Source organism: Thamnophis elegans, chromosome 8, assembly GCF_009769535.1.
Source record: "Thamnophis elegans isolate rThaEle1 chromosome 8, rThaEle1.pri, whole genome shotgun sequence".
Lineage (NCBI taxonomy): Eukaryota > Metazoa > Chordata > Lepidosauria > Squamata > Colubridae > Thamnophis > Thamnophis elegans.
Genome location: NC_045548.1, coordinates 8,043,169 through 8,057,509, shown reverse-complemented (window position 1 = coordinate 8,057,509; position 14,341 = coordinate 8,043,169). Strand labels below are relative to the sequence as shown.

General features: G+C 44.8%; 1 long non-coding RNA gene across 1 annotated transcript; it reads right to left on the bottom strand.

The window, feature by feature from the left end:
* Positions 1-3,274: 3,274 nt before the first annotated feature.
* On the bottom strand, positions 3,275-12,758 carry LOC116512660. The gene is made up of 3 exons (XR_004255909.1): positions 12,607-12,758; positions 6,419-6,421; positions 3,275-3,297 (listed from the first exon to the last, which is right to left on the bottom strand). It is a non-coding gene; the product is annotated as an uncharacterized LOC116512660 (long non-coding RNA).
* Positions 12,759-14,341: the final 1,583 nt, after the last annotated feature.

Genomic DNA, 14,341 nt, shown 5'->3' with positions numbered 1-14,341 from the left:
TTAACTTTTAAAAGACGAAAAAATCTTTATGCAAAGGAGACCCCAAGTTCTCTGGCCTCCTCCTATAGTTAACACTGAGAGCAGACACCAAGCCACTGTGACTTGAAATCTGGTAGCAACTATCCTGGATTAATTATTTTTTAAAAATTCGTTAAAATTCTTTCCTTTCCCTCAGGATACTGGTGAGTCCCCGCCTCTAGTGACTGCACGTCCCTGGGTTCTTCTTAACTTATCCTATTTTTACAGAGAAATTAAAGAAAAACAGTATACATGTGAAGTCGCATTACATTGAAATCTAACACATCGTATCTAACCTAGCATATAGGTTGGGGGATTGGCCTCCGAAAGTCAAGCCTCAGTAGGAAGTGGTCTGACCATGACAGGGGCAAGATCTCACTACCCCTCAATCCAAGATCACAACTCCGAGAGGAATACGGGGTCGAGCGTGTGACCCGCTGAGTGAGTCGGGCCCTGAATTACTTGGGTCAAGCCCATGGCTGTCATGGAAGCATTTTTTTAGACATTTTATTAAGATTTATAGGCCGCCCTTTTCCCTGAGGGGCCATGAACTCCTGCGCTCCATCAGAGTGCTCGCCGAGTGAAGGCAAATTATGGTTTATGGTTTATTATTTATAGGCCGCCCTTTTCCCTGAGGGGACTCAGGGCGGCTTACAATTTATGGGGAGGGGAATACAAGACAGTAAGACATAAAACAATACATAAGTAAAAATAGAACACAACATTCATTCATCATTCGGGTGGGGACGGGGGAAATTGAAGTCCCCCAGCACTATAAGCCTGGGGAACTCAACTGCCAGCTCGGCTACTGACTCGAGGAGCAAGGGGAGAGCTGTTGTCACGCTGTTGGGAGGCAGGTACGTTAACAACAAGCCCACTTGACCCTCAAGGTCCAACTTCACCAGTAAGGACTCACACCCGACAAGCTCTGGAGCAGGGATCCTACGAGAAACTAAAGACTCCCTGCTAACAATGGCCACTCCCCCACCCCTTCTCTGGGGTCACGGCTGATGAAGCACCTGAAAACCCTCTGGGCACATTTCAGTGAGGGGGACTCCTCCCTCCGGGCCCAGCCAGGTTTCAGTAATACATGCCAGGTCTGCCCTCTCATCTAAAATTAGGTCCCGGACGAGGGGAGCCTTGGGAACCACAGACCTAGCATTTAGCGACAACAGCCTGAGACCAGGGTCCTGACTACTCACGCCATCTGGCCTTGGAGTGGGACTGATAGGGCCGGAAGGAGGGATCTCTGTGACGTAGCGAACCCTCCTTCCCCGGTAATGGCTCACCCTAAAGTCCCCGCCATATCTGCCTCTCCCAGTTATGACCTTAGTGTTCCAGCCCACTCCCGTGTCCATAGTCCCTCCACCCACCCTCATAGCCCCCGCATTCCCCGGCAGGCCCTTCGAATCAGACATTCTAAGGCTGGGATTAGGCATAGGCCCCCCCGACACTTCTGCAAAGCACTCAGTGCAGGAGGTGCCCTGCAATGGTCCCAGCCTACTCAGACATACACAACCATAATATCAGACAATCCCCACAGACAATTTAAAAACAGAGTAACAACAATATAGTTAAAAAGTGGGTACATTCAATCAACCACACTCATACCGAGCACTCACCATACAAAAAATTTAAAAGCCGCGCAATAGTACCAAAGCAAAAAATTAGCTCAAAATTGTCCTAGTGTGTAAGGAGGATTTCAGCTTTATCTAAACATCCTCCTATGCGCAGTAAGCCATGGTTGTCAAGAAATGGGCTCAGTTTTAGAAGTGAGCTGGATTTTGGAAGGGGCTTCTTAGCCTGTAGGCACTCAGTTTCTGATGGGTATGCATCTCATTGCATACTCCGTAGAATGGATCTCTCTGCTTGGGTGAGGTTGGCTGGGGAGTCTGTCCTGTGATGCAGGAAACAGACGATCACCCCCACCCCTGATACGAGACATCTCCATGTGGAGAAGCGTTCAAAGCGAGTTAAAGCAAAGGGGTGTTAGGGGGTAGTTTTCTTGTCTCCTTTATTGTCGTTGACAAACATGTGGCCAGGACAGTGGGCTTCTTGTCCTGTCTGGGAGACTTGTTGAGTACCTCAGGTCTTGAAGCTCATATTGTTCTGGTCTCTGAGAAATCGGGGTGTCTGGGCAAGCCAGGAACTCTGGGCCCTTCCACCAGGTTGATTCCACCAACTGAGATGCAAGAACAGAGTGTGCGGCGTGGTCGGCTGGGTTCTGATCTGTCGGCACATACCGCCATTGCTCTGGGTTTGAGGATTTTCTGATCCTGTCTACTCTATTACTGATATAGACATAGAAGCATCTGCTTCGATTGTGGATGTAACCCAGCACCACCTTACTGCCTGTGTAGAAGGCGGTGGTCTGCAACTCAAGGTCTATCACCTTTATTATTAGGTCTACGAGCTCCAAGGCCAGCACGGCACCGCAGAGTTCTAACCATGGGACGGTGTGACCTTGTGCTGGTGCTAGTTTCGCCTATCCCATGACAAAACTGACGTGAACGTCATTCTCCACACCGTAGACCCTGATGTATGCTACGGCTGCTATTTCCTTTGTTGAGGCATCTGAGAATCTATGCAGTTCTTTCTTCCTTGTGGCCGTGGGCGAGATGGGAATATACATATGCTGCACCTGAGCACTTTGGAGACAACTCAGGGAGTCTTGCCATGTTTCCCACTCTTGCTTCTGCTCTGGCGGAAGTGGCTCATCCCAATCTTTGGTGTTTTGGGAGAGTGTGCGCAGCAGGAGCCTCCCTTGCATCGTTACAGGGAAAGCAAACCCTAAGGGGTCAAAAAGGCTGTTTACAGTTGACAAGACTCCTCTTCTTGTGAAAGAGTCTTCTGAGCTGGGGATTTGAAGGTGAAGATGTACTTCTTCAAGTCCCAGCAGAGACTGAGACTGCGTTGGATAAAGGGAGTATCTGTGCCGAAGTCATGTTCCTGCATCACCTTACAGTGGTCTTCAGGATTGAAGGCTGCTAGCACTTCCTCACTGTTGGATGCAATTTTATGCAGCTTAAGATTGGATGAACCTAGCATCTGGCATGTTCTTTTTAATAGGTCTGTGGCCTCTGCTGGGGTGGGCACAGATTTTAGGCCATCGTCAACATAAAAGTCCCATTCTACAAACCATCTGGCATCTGCGCCATATTGAGCCTCACCCACACGAGCAGTTGGAAGCCGTTGCCTTGGTATGCGGAAAGGTAGTGGGGCTGGACCCCACCCATTTACCTCCTAACGGTTTCATGCCCTCTTGAACTCTCTCTTCAACTTTCCCGTACGGTACTTGTTGAATATCGGTCTAGGAGAACCTTTTCGGCATTTCATTTATGTTTACCAGTGATCTCGTGCCGGTATTTAGCCTTAGATGGAGTTTACCACCCGTTTTGGGCTGCATTTCCAAGCAACCTGACTCTGAGAAGACCCGGACCCGGCGCACCGGGGGCCGCCACCAGCCTCACACCATCCGTGCGCTGTGCCTTGATCAGAAGTACTTGAGATGTCCTCCACAGTGCTCGTGTGAATCGAAACAGTGTCCTCCCATTGGTTCAAACAGGTACGGTCCATAGGAGTAGGCATGGTTGCCAAGGACAGCTGGTGTTTCTCTTCCGAAAAGTTCTGTGCAACTTCATCTTGCCACGGTGTAGCCAAAGGTTGTTTCCGTTGTTGCTCTGCAGGTTGATCCTGTTTATTACTCCATTTGTTCATGTTCAAGTTGCCTTGAAGTATTGGCTTGAATTCTTTAGCCACGACGCTGAGGTTGCTACTCGCGGATATTTGTGTCTCTGCTGGCTGAGGATTGTTTCCCATCGCTGGGGAATTGTTGTGATTGCCTTGTGTGTTTGGGTTCATCGAGGTAGGCTTTCCAGTTCTAAGGGAAGGATAGAGTTGTTGCAGAAATGAGATCAGACCAGCTCTTTGTCAGAGGGAAAGGTTTATTGCGCAAGGTTCAGCAGCGATAGATGAAGCAGCATCTGAACCCCGAAGGGCAGTTGTTTACAGCCTTTTATACCCTTTAGTCAGCATATCGATCAGCCCCAAAATACATTGCCTTCCTGTGTCACACAAACCTCTTTCCTTTGTCTCGTAGGCCTCGTACACAGTCTCCCCTACTGTGACGGGACATTCATTCAACTTACTCAATTGCCCCCCAAAAGGGAGCATTTGTACCAATATCCTGGTTCCTTTGTTTTAGCTTGGTGAGGCAGACAGAGCAATTAATCCTTGCCCTGTTCCACATGGTCAAGAAACTTTAATATCCAGCTTTATTTATCTACTTGTCAATTTCTCTTTTATTATCCCTTTGAAACACGAATACAGACCTCTCACCTCCTGTCTGCAATAGTAAGCCAGAGCCTTCTTTAGTCTAAACCTGTATTAGCAGCGTGCCATTTGAGTTTGAGTTGAGTTTATTATTTATAGGCCGCCCTTTTCCCTGAGGGGACTCAGGGCGGCTTACAATTTATAGGGAAGGGGATACAAGACAATAAAACAATAAACATGAAAACAGTGCAAGTAAAAATAAAACACAACATTCATCATTCGGGTGGGGGAATTTCAGGAATTCTTCTTTCTCCCCGGGCATCATGGTTTCAGGGCTTCCTCACTTCCTCATGCAATTAAGCAGTTTAAGATTGGATGAACCTTCCTCTTAGGCTGTAATATTTGGTTTAAGGGAGTGGTCCCACATAGTCTTGATTGGCCATTGTACTGAACAAGTGGGGGAAATATCCTTTGCTGCCTTGAAACCTTATAGCTTTAGGCAATTTGCTTAATTTAAGGGGGGGAAAGTGAGAGGCTATCAATAAATCGAATCTTATAATCCTGAAGGGTTATACACAGGAATCCCCCCAGCCCCGCCGGACTTATAAATTGAACTCTAACCTTTTCACAGATCAGCTGTCTCAGTACTAGGTACCCGTCATAACCTTTGGCGTTGTGAGCGATAAAAGTACATCCTTTAAACGTATGATTTATAAATTTCTTTACAAACTGCTCCAGGCATTTAGCACCATAACAAGCCCACCTCACAACTTCTTTATCATGCCCATCCTTCAACATATCCCTGGCACAAGTATAATTAGGTATATGGGTGCCTGTCTCTTGGCAGCATTCAAAATCATAAATGATGTATCTTTTGCCAATCGGTCCAATGGTTTTAGACAGCATAAATGCCCTTTCAAGCTTTCAACCTTCTCACTGTCCACACTTGGCTTCCTTGCACTTTGTGTGTGTGTGTGGGGGGTAAAGACGTAAACCCCACACATTTCACAATATTCTTTATTCTTACAGTCAACATTTCCCTGCACAGCGAGTTTTGTGTGCCTTTCAAGACATACCTTAGACTGATAAAACACTTTGCACCTACAGTAGTGCATCTCCTCCTCCTCCACCTGCTGACATTCTTCCTTGAGGCATGCTCTACAGCTATATTGACAGCCATGACTAAATTTGTGGTGGTAGGGTATGTGGTAGACTTTACAGAAATAGCGTTCACCCAGGAAGCCCTTGATATTTTTGATGCCATAGTAATGCTTGTCATGTAACAATGTAAACATTATTTTTTCTTGCTATGGGCGACCTGTGACAAAAAACTTGCACCTGTCCTGCATAAAAAACAAGATCTTTATAGTGACCCTTAAATCTTCTTCAAAGATGTGTATCTGAGAAAAGTCAATCCTGTTTTCTGTGGAAACACCCATTCTGCTATGAAGTTCCCTGACTCTGGTAATAATTTATTGATTTCTAACATCCACACCACTCAAGACAGAGCAAATAGCTAGCAAAACACAGAAATTTACCTTCCCTATTGAAATCTGTTTTCTTTTGTTTATTGAATTTATATGCCGCCCTTCTCCCAAAGGACTCAGGGCAGCGTACAACATAAAAAAGAAAAACACATATTACAGCACAGTGTTTAACTTCCTAAGCCCTCCCCTCTCCGTGTCCTTCACGATGGTAACCACTAATTGTAAATTACCCCCCACAATATCTCTGCTTTATTTTGAACTATATTTTCAATACTGGTCAGAAAACCATCAGCATTTAGATCATTCACATGCCTCCGAAGAGAAAAGAGAGGATGATTTAACCCCTTTGCATCCAACCGGAGTTGAACAAAATCGTTTGGGCCTATGTCCCTAACAACATTATTCAAAAGAGTCTGTAACGTATTATGAATAGCCTCTATAGCATCTACAAAAGACTGGATTCGGTCAAGATTGACAAATCTATGTCAATGATAGTATTCCACAACTCTGAAATTTCAGATAGGCTTCTCCCATGCCTGCACCATATCCAGATAAACATCGTTCATATTCTGAGAATTTGCAGAGTTAGGGGCTTGTAGCTGGGGTATAGATTGACGTATGTCCCCTTCTGGTTGATATACAGTCTATTACGTATTTCTGCCTGTTATTCATTCCCCAGTTTTGTATTTGTTTTATAGTTTCTGGAACTTTCTTCTTCTCTTTATTGCTTTCCTACTTTTTTCCCGCTTTCCTCTAGCCAATTATACCTTAAGTTCCATATTGAGTAACATTCAGATTCCTCTTTATCTTTTAGCTCTTTTGTGAGCCTGTCCATTTCAACGCATTCTAATATATTTTTTATTAAATTTTCTTCCGTTGGTATGTGTTTATTTTTCCAATTCTGTGCAAATGAGATTCGCGCTGCCATAATTATGTGTAGAATTAGGTATTTGATACTTTTCTCATAGTTCCCCTCTATTATTCCTAATAGAAATAATTCCGGTTTTGGTTCTATTTGAAGTGCAGTGATCTCTTCCGGCCAGTCTTTTGCTTTTTTCCAATATTTTTTTGCAGTTGCGCACATCCACAACATATGATAATACATTCCATGTTGTTGACTGCACTTCCAGCAAAGTGGTGAACATTCCAGGAACATTCTTCAATTCTTGCCGGTGGTAGATGCCATCTGTAGAACGTCTTATATATGTTCTCCCTGTATGCCGTTGCCATTGTTGATTTATAGTTTGTGTTCTGCCTCGGGCGTTGCTCGGGGCATGCAGTTAACTCCATGCTTAGGAATCTCTTTCAGATCAAGTTTATTATCAGGCATTCTTTTTTTTTTAATTATATGCACAATTTTATGAATACAGCCTTACAACAGAGTATGAATAGTAGTAGTACAATAGCCTTACAAAAGTGTTAGCCTATCTGGACATGATTGCTGTCTGGCTACCTCTGAGTTCTGAAAGCATATTGCTAAGCCCTCTTTTCAGTAAATGATTTCAAGCTGGAGTGAGATTCCCAAACAAGATCCCCAAACCCAAAATAGTAGTAATCCCTCAGTGAATTTGAAGCACATCCCAATGTAGCAGATCTCTACCGCCAATTCTTGCAATGATTGTCCTAACTTTCCTTCATGCTCTGCAGTTTTCAAAAGTCAAAAGTTGATGCTCGACAGTTTCTGATGCTAGAATATTTTCAACTTCCCTTTTCCCTTGGGATATATTGACAACCTGTTAAATAATCAAACCAACTGTACTTCTTTAATTTAATCAAAGGCTACAAGTACATCTACCAACCCCCCCCAAAATCATTTTTTCCCCATATGTTTTTCCCCCTTGCATGGATCATTTGATGGGACGTAACACGACATTTCTTCCTAAAGTATCAGGCATTCTTAATAGCAAAACTTACCGTTCAGTGTTAAGATACTTCTGACTTCCATGATCTGTCCCATCACATAGTGTAAAAAGATGATTATTTCATTCCTGTGTTGAGTGGAGATACAGATAATATTACCCAGGTTCACAAAGGCATTTAAGCAGCCCGGCTATAAACTTTTCACCTGGGCAGAATACCCCAGAGGCCAATTGGAAACACAAATGTGATCACATGTTATGGAACTACATTTCCCACAAGGCAGTCTCTGCCTACATTTCCCATGAGGTAGTTTCTTAAAGGAGACAGTTCTTAATTCTTACACTAGCTATATACTGCTGGGTCAGCACACTCCCCACCTGGAATTATAAATTCCACTACCAACTAACTTTTAACTAGAGGTAAACAAGGCATGGCATAAAACAATGCAAACTTGACTATCTAATTAACTAAGACAAACGGAGGCATAACGTTATACATGCAAACCTAACTAATTAACTGAGTTACACAAAGGCATAGCATCAAACAGTGCAAACAATGATGTAAACACAATGCATGCAAAGCTTGAGGTTCAATCTTCTAGTTCAGTCTTCCATAGCAGCAGTCCTAGGTGGTGATCGGTCTGGTGTAGAGCTTCTTGGTGGGAGTCTGCTGATCGTGACCTGAGTCCAATGGCTTTGCGACCTGAACTTCCACCTGGCGAACTAGTCCATCTTCACTGGGTAGGACTTGGTGAACAAGCCCTATTGGCCATGAGTTCTGAGGCGCATCCTTGTCTTTTAGCAAGACAAGGTCTCCTTCTTTGAGGTTGGGCTGTTTGCGCTGCGACTAGCGGCGATCTTGCAGAGAGGGTAGGTATTCCTGCTTCTAGCGCTTCCAGAATGTGTTGGCAAGCAGTTGAACTTGTCTCCATTGTTGTTTATACATGTCCTTGGGAACAAAATTCCTTGCTGGTGGTGGCCAGTCGCCTGTCTTCTGGGTCAGCAAGGAGGCTGGGGTGAGGATAATTGGGTTTTCAGGAACTGTAAAACTGGACCCAAAGGTCGAAAGTTGATAATAGCTGCCACCTCTGCCATGAGGGTGGCAAGAATCTCGTGTGTTAGTGTAGGCGTCTTTGCCAACATTGAGTTCAGAATTCTGCGGGCTATGCCTATCAGTTGTTCCCAAGCTCCTCCCATATGGGATGCATGGGGAGGATTGAATGTCCACACACACAGTCACAGGCCTTCAGGTACCCCTCAATTGCTGGATCTAGGCAATCGTTTTTACCTATTGTCAATTTCTTGCAGGCCCCTACAAAGTTAGTGCCACGGTCAGATCTAAACATCTTGACCGGTCCTCTGTGCGCCAGAAACTGCCTTAGGGCATTGATGAAGCAGGAACTGCCCATAGATTCAATGACTTCGATGTGTATGGCTCAAATGCTGAGACATGTGAAAAGTACTGCCCAGTGTTTGCTGTTAGTGTGTCCTCCCCTGGTCCGACAGGCAGACAATTTCTCGTCAATTTCTCTTTTATTCCCCCCTTTGAAACTCGAATACAGACCTCTCAATATACCTACATCCTGTCTGCAATAGTAAGCCAGAGCCTTCTTTAGTCTAAACCTGTATTAGCAGCGTGCCATTTCAGGAATTCTTCTCTCCCCCCGGGCATCATGGTTTCAGGGCTGTAATATTTGGTTTAAGGGAGTGGTCCCACATAGTCTTGATTGGCCATTGTATTGAACAAGTGGGGGAAATAGCCTTTGCTGCCTTGAAATCTTATAGCTTTAGGCAATTTGCTTAATTTAAGGGGGGAAAAGTGAGAGGCTATCAATAAATCGAATCTTATAATCCTGGAGGGGTTTACTTGTACTTGTACTTGACGCCTCTTCACCCATCGTGGGTATAGGCGACTTCCATGGAAATTTGACGCCACTGTTTTCGGTCCTGGGCTAGGGTTGTCAGGTGGTGCAGCCAGTCGCTATTATATGATTTTCGGCTAAGATTGAATGGGCGCATGACTATATCTTCGGCTTTCCGTTTGAAGTGACGCAGAGTGGTTAGACGAACACCTCCTTTTGGCCGTTTCCAGGTCGGACCAGGCTCTGCAAGGAGGGAAGTTTTTGGGATTCGATTTTCTGGCATTCTCAATGTATGGCCTAGCCAGCGCCAGCGTCTAAGTTCTATAATGGCAGATACATTTTCATTGATATCGCATCTTCGGCGGATTTCAGCATTCAGTTTACACAGAAATCCCCCCCCCCGCCAGACATATAAATTGAACTCTAACCTTTTCACAGATCAGCTGTCTCAGGACTAGGTACCCGTCATAACCTTTGGCATTGTGAGCGATAAAAGTACATCCTTTAAACGTATGATTTATAAATTTCTTTACAAACTGCTCCAGGCATTTAGCACCATACCAAGCCCACCTCACAACTTCTTTATCATACCCATCCTTCAACATATCCCTGGCACAAGTATAATTAGGTATATGGGTGCCTGTCTCTTGGCAGCATTCAAAATCATAAATGATGTATCTTTTGCCAATCGGTCCAATGGTTTTAGAAAGCATAAAGCCCCTTCCAAGTTTTCAACCTTCTCAGAGCACTGTCCACACTTGGCTTCCTTGCACTTTGTGTGTGTGAGTGGGGGGGGGGGGTAAAGACGTAAACCCCACACATTTCACAATATTCTTTATTCTTACAGTCAATGTTTCCTTCCATAGCGAGTTGTGTGTGCCTTTCAAGACATACCTTAGACTGATAAAACATTGTGCACCTACAGCAGTGCATGTTCTCTTCCTCCACCTGCTGACATTCTTCCTTGAGGCATGGCTCTACAGCTATATTGACAGCCATGACTAAATTTGTGCTGGTAGGGTGTGTTGTTCATCACTGAGCCACAGGAAACGTAAGTAGTTCCGATGGTCTTCCTTAATGAGGAATGAGTAGAACATCTGCTGGATTGCAGCCATGATGGCTATGGCTTCCTTCCTGAAGCAGATGAGCATGCCAAGCAGACTGTTGGTGAGGTCAGGCCCTGTGAGCAGGACTTTGTTCAGAGAGGGGCCTTGGAAATGTGCGCTGGCATCGAAGACTACCCGAATCTGACCTGGCTTCTGTGGGTGGTACACCCCAAAGAATGACAGATACCAGCATTCTTCGCCATTTCTCAGAGATGGCACAAGTTCTGCATCTCCGTTCTGGACCATTTTGTCCATGAACTCTATTAAATGAGCTTTCATCGCAGGCTTCCTGTTGATGAGTCGCCTCAGATTCAAGGGACTTGAGAGACTTGGCTCATGGTTGTTTGGAAGCTGTTTCCTTGGCATGCAGAAAGGTAGTGGTGCCGGACCACACCCGTTTACCTCTTAATGGTTTCATGCTCTCTTGAACTCTCTCTTCAACTTTCCCTTACGGTACTTGTCGACTATTGGTCTCATGAGTATGAGTATGAGTATGAGTAGTTTATTTATATGCCGCCCTTTTCCCTGGGGGGGACTCAGGGCGGCTCACAATTCGGAAGGAAGGGAGGACAAACAAATTAACACATAAGACAGTACATCATTAAAAGCACAACATTCATACAATTCGGGTGGGTTGGGGTTTTTAAACCCAGGCCTGACGGGACAGCCAGGTTTTAAGGGCTATGCGGAAGGTCTGAAGGGTGGTGAGGGTACGAATCTCCACGGGGTATGTCAATATTTAGCCTTAGATGGAGTTTACTACCTGCTTTTGGCTGCATTTCCAAGCAACCCGATTCCGCGAAGACCCGGTCCCGGCACGCCGAGGGCCGCCACCAGTCTCACACCGTCCGTGGGCTGTGCCTCGATCAGAAGGACAAAATCATTTGGGCCTATATCCCTAACAACATTATTCAAAAGAGTCTGTTACGTATTATGAATAGCCTCTATAGCATCTACAAAAGACTGGATTCGGTCAAGATTGACAAATCTATATCGATGATAGTATTCCAAAGCTTGAACTCGGCAGAGTCCCAGACGATCCAAGCCAGTTAGACAAAGCACCTCACAACTTCTTTATCATACCCATCTTTCAACATATCCCTGGCATAAGTATAATTAGGTATATGGGTGCCTGTCTCTTGATTCAAAATCATAAATGATGTATCTTTGGCCAATCGATCCAACAGTTTTAGAAAGCATAAACGCCCTTCCAAGCTTTCAACTTTCTCAGAGCACTGTCTACACTTGGCTTTCTTGCACTTTTGGGGTGGTGGTGGTAAAGATGTAAACCCACACATTTCACAATATTCTTTATTCTTACAGTCAACTTTTCCCTGCAGGTTTTGTGTGCCTTTCAAGACATACCTTAGACTGATAAAACACTTTGCACCTACAGCAGTGCATCTCCTCCTCCTCCACCTGCTGACATTCTTCCTTGAGGCATGCTCTACAGCTATATTGACAGCCATGACTAATTTTGTGGTGGTAGGGTATGTGGTAGAATTTAAAGAAATAGCGTTCACCCAGGAAGCCCTTGATATTTTTGATGCCATAGTAATGCTTGTCATGTAACAATGCAAACATTATTTTTTCTTGCTGTGGGCAGCCTGTGACAAAAAACTTGCACCTGTCCTGCATAAAAAACAAGATCTTTATAGTGACCCTTAAATCTTCTTCAAAGATGTGTATCTGAGAAAAGTCAATCCTGTTTTCTGTGGAAACACCCATTCTGCTATGAAGTTCCCTGACTCTGGTAATAATTTCTTCATTTCTAACATCCACACCATTCAAGACAGAGCAAATAGCTAGCAAAACCCAGAAATTTACCTTCCCTATTGAAATCTGTTTGTGTATGTTTTCTTTTGTTTATTGAATTTATATGCCGCCCTTCTCCCAAAGGACTCAGGGCAGCGTACAACATAAAAAAGAAAAACACATATTACAGCACAGTGTTTAACTTCCTAAACCCTCCCCTCTCCGTGTTCTTCACGATAGTAACCACTCTCTTCAACTTTCCCTTACGGTACTTGTCGACTATCGGTTTCATGCCGGTATTTAGCCTTAGATGGAGTTTACTACCCGCTTTGGGCTGCATTCACAAGTAACCCGACTCCGAGAAGACCCAGTCCTGGCGCGCTGGGGGCCGCCACTGGCCTCACACCATCCGCAGGCTGTGCCTCGATCAGAAGGACTTGCCCCCCCCACCAGAGCACTGCTGGGGAGTGGGTCTTCCGTATGCCACATTTCCCACGCCCACCACGGGACGCGGATTCAGGACTAGGTGCCTCCTATTCACTCGCCGTTATTGAGGGAATCTTGGTTAATTTCTTTTCCTCCGCTGACTAATATGCTTAAATTCAGCGGGTCGCCACCTTCCTCTGGCGAGGTTTCCAATCTGCCTCAGGGTTGTATGCCGGGGGAACCGGTGAGGTGTGCTCCACAGTGCTGGTGCCAACACAACCAGTGGCCTCTCATTGGTTCAAACCTGTACGGTCCATAGGAGTAGGCATGGTTGCCAAGGACAGCTGGTGTTTCTCTTCCAAAAAGTTCTGTGCAACTTCACCTTGCCACGGTGTAGCCAAACGTTGTTTCCTTTGTTGTTCTGCAGGTCGATCCTGTCCATTCGTTCATGTTCAAGTTGCCTTGAAGTATTGGCTGGAATTCTTTAGCCATGACGCTGAGGTTGCTACTCGCGGATATTTGTGTCTCTGCTGTCTGAGGATTGTTTGCCGTCGCTCGGGAATTATTGTGATTGCCTCGTGTGTTTGGGTTCATCGAGGTAGGCTCTCCAGTTCTAAGGGAAGGATCGAGTTGTTGCAGAAATGAGATCAGACCAGCTCTTTGTCAGAGGGAAAGGTTTGCGCAAGGTTCAGCAGCGATAGATGAAGCAACATCTGAACCCCGAAGGGCAGTTGTTTACAGCCTTTTATACCCTTTAGCCAGCATATCGATCAGCCCCAAAATACATTGCCTTCCTGTGTCACACAAACCTCTTTCCTGTGTCACGTAGGCCTCGTACACAGTCTCCCCTACTGTGACGGGACATTCATTCAACTTACTCAATTGACCCCCAAAAGGGAGTATTTGTACCAATATCCTGGTTCCATTGTTTTAGCTTGGTGAGGCAGACAGAGCAATTAATCCTTGCCCTGTTCCACATGGTCAAGAAACTTTAATATCCAGCTTTATTTACCTACTTGTCAATTTCTCTTTTATTTCCACCTTTGAAACTCTTCTGCCTTCTTAGGAGGAGTTTCATCATCATCTGTACCAGGTATTTTCTCATATTCCCACATCGCCATCACCTGTGTCACTGCCTCCCTCTTTGCTAATAATGATAGGCTATTAGTTATTGTTTTTATGAAGATAGGGAGAATACATGGGATGATAATACAACCTGTAGCAATTAAACCTATTAGAGCTACTATAGCTTGCAAACCAGGCATTTTAGGAAACCATCCGCTAAAGATATCTTTAAAGTTATATCCACTCCATTTCTGATCAGCATTATGAGTGAGTTGTCTCATTTCTGTGGTCAATTGCTTAATGACTTTTCCAGTTTCATCAATCTGTAAACAACAGTTAGAGAGTTAAATTTTCCACACACACCTCCCTCCTTAGCTAAGATATAATCCAGGGCCAATCTATTTTGATATAAAGCTATCCTGAGTTTGTCTGGGGCTTCAGATAATATGTTTAGGGCCTTTTCTAGCCTTTTACCAGCCAAATCCAACACT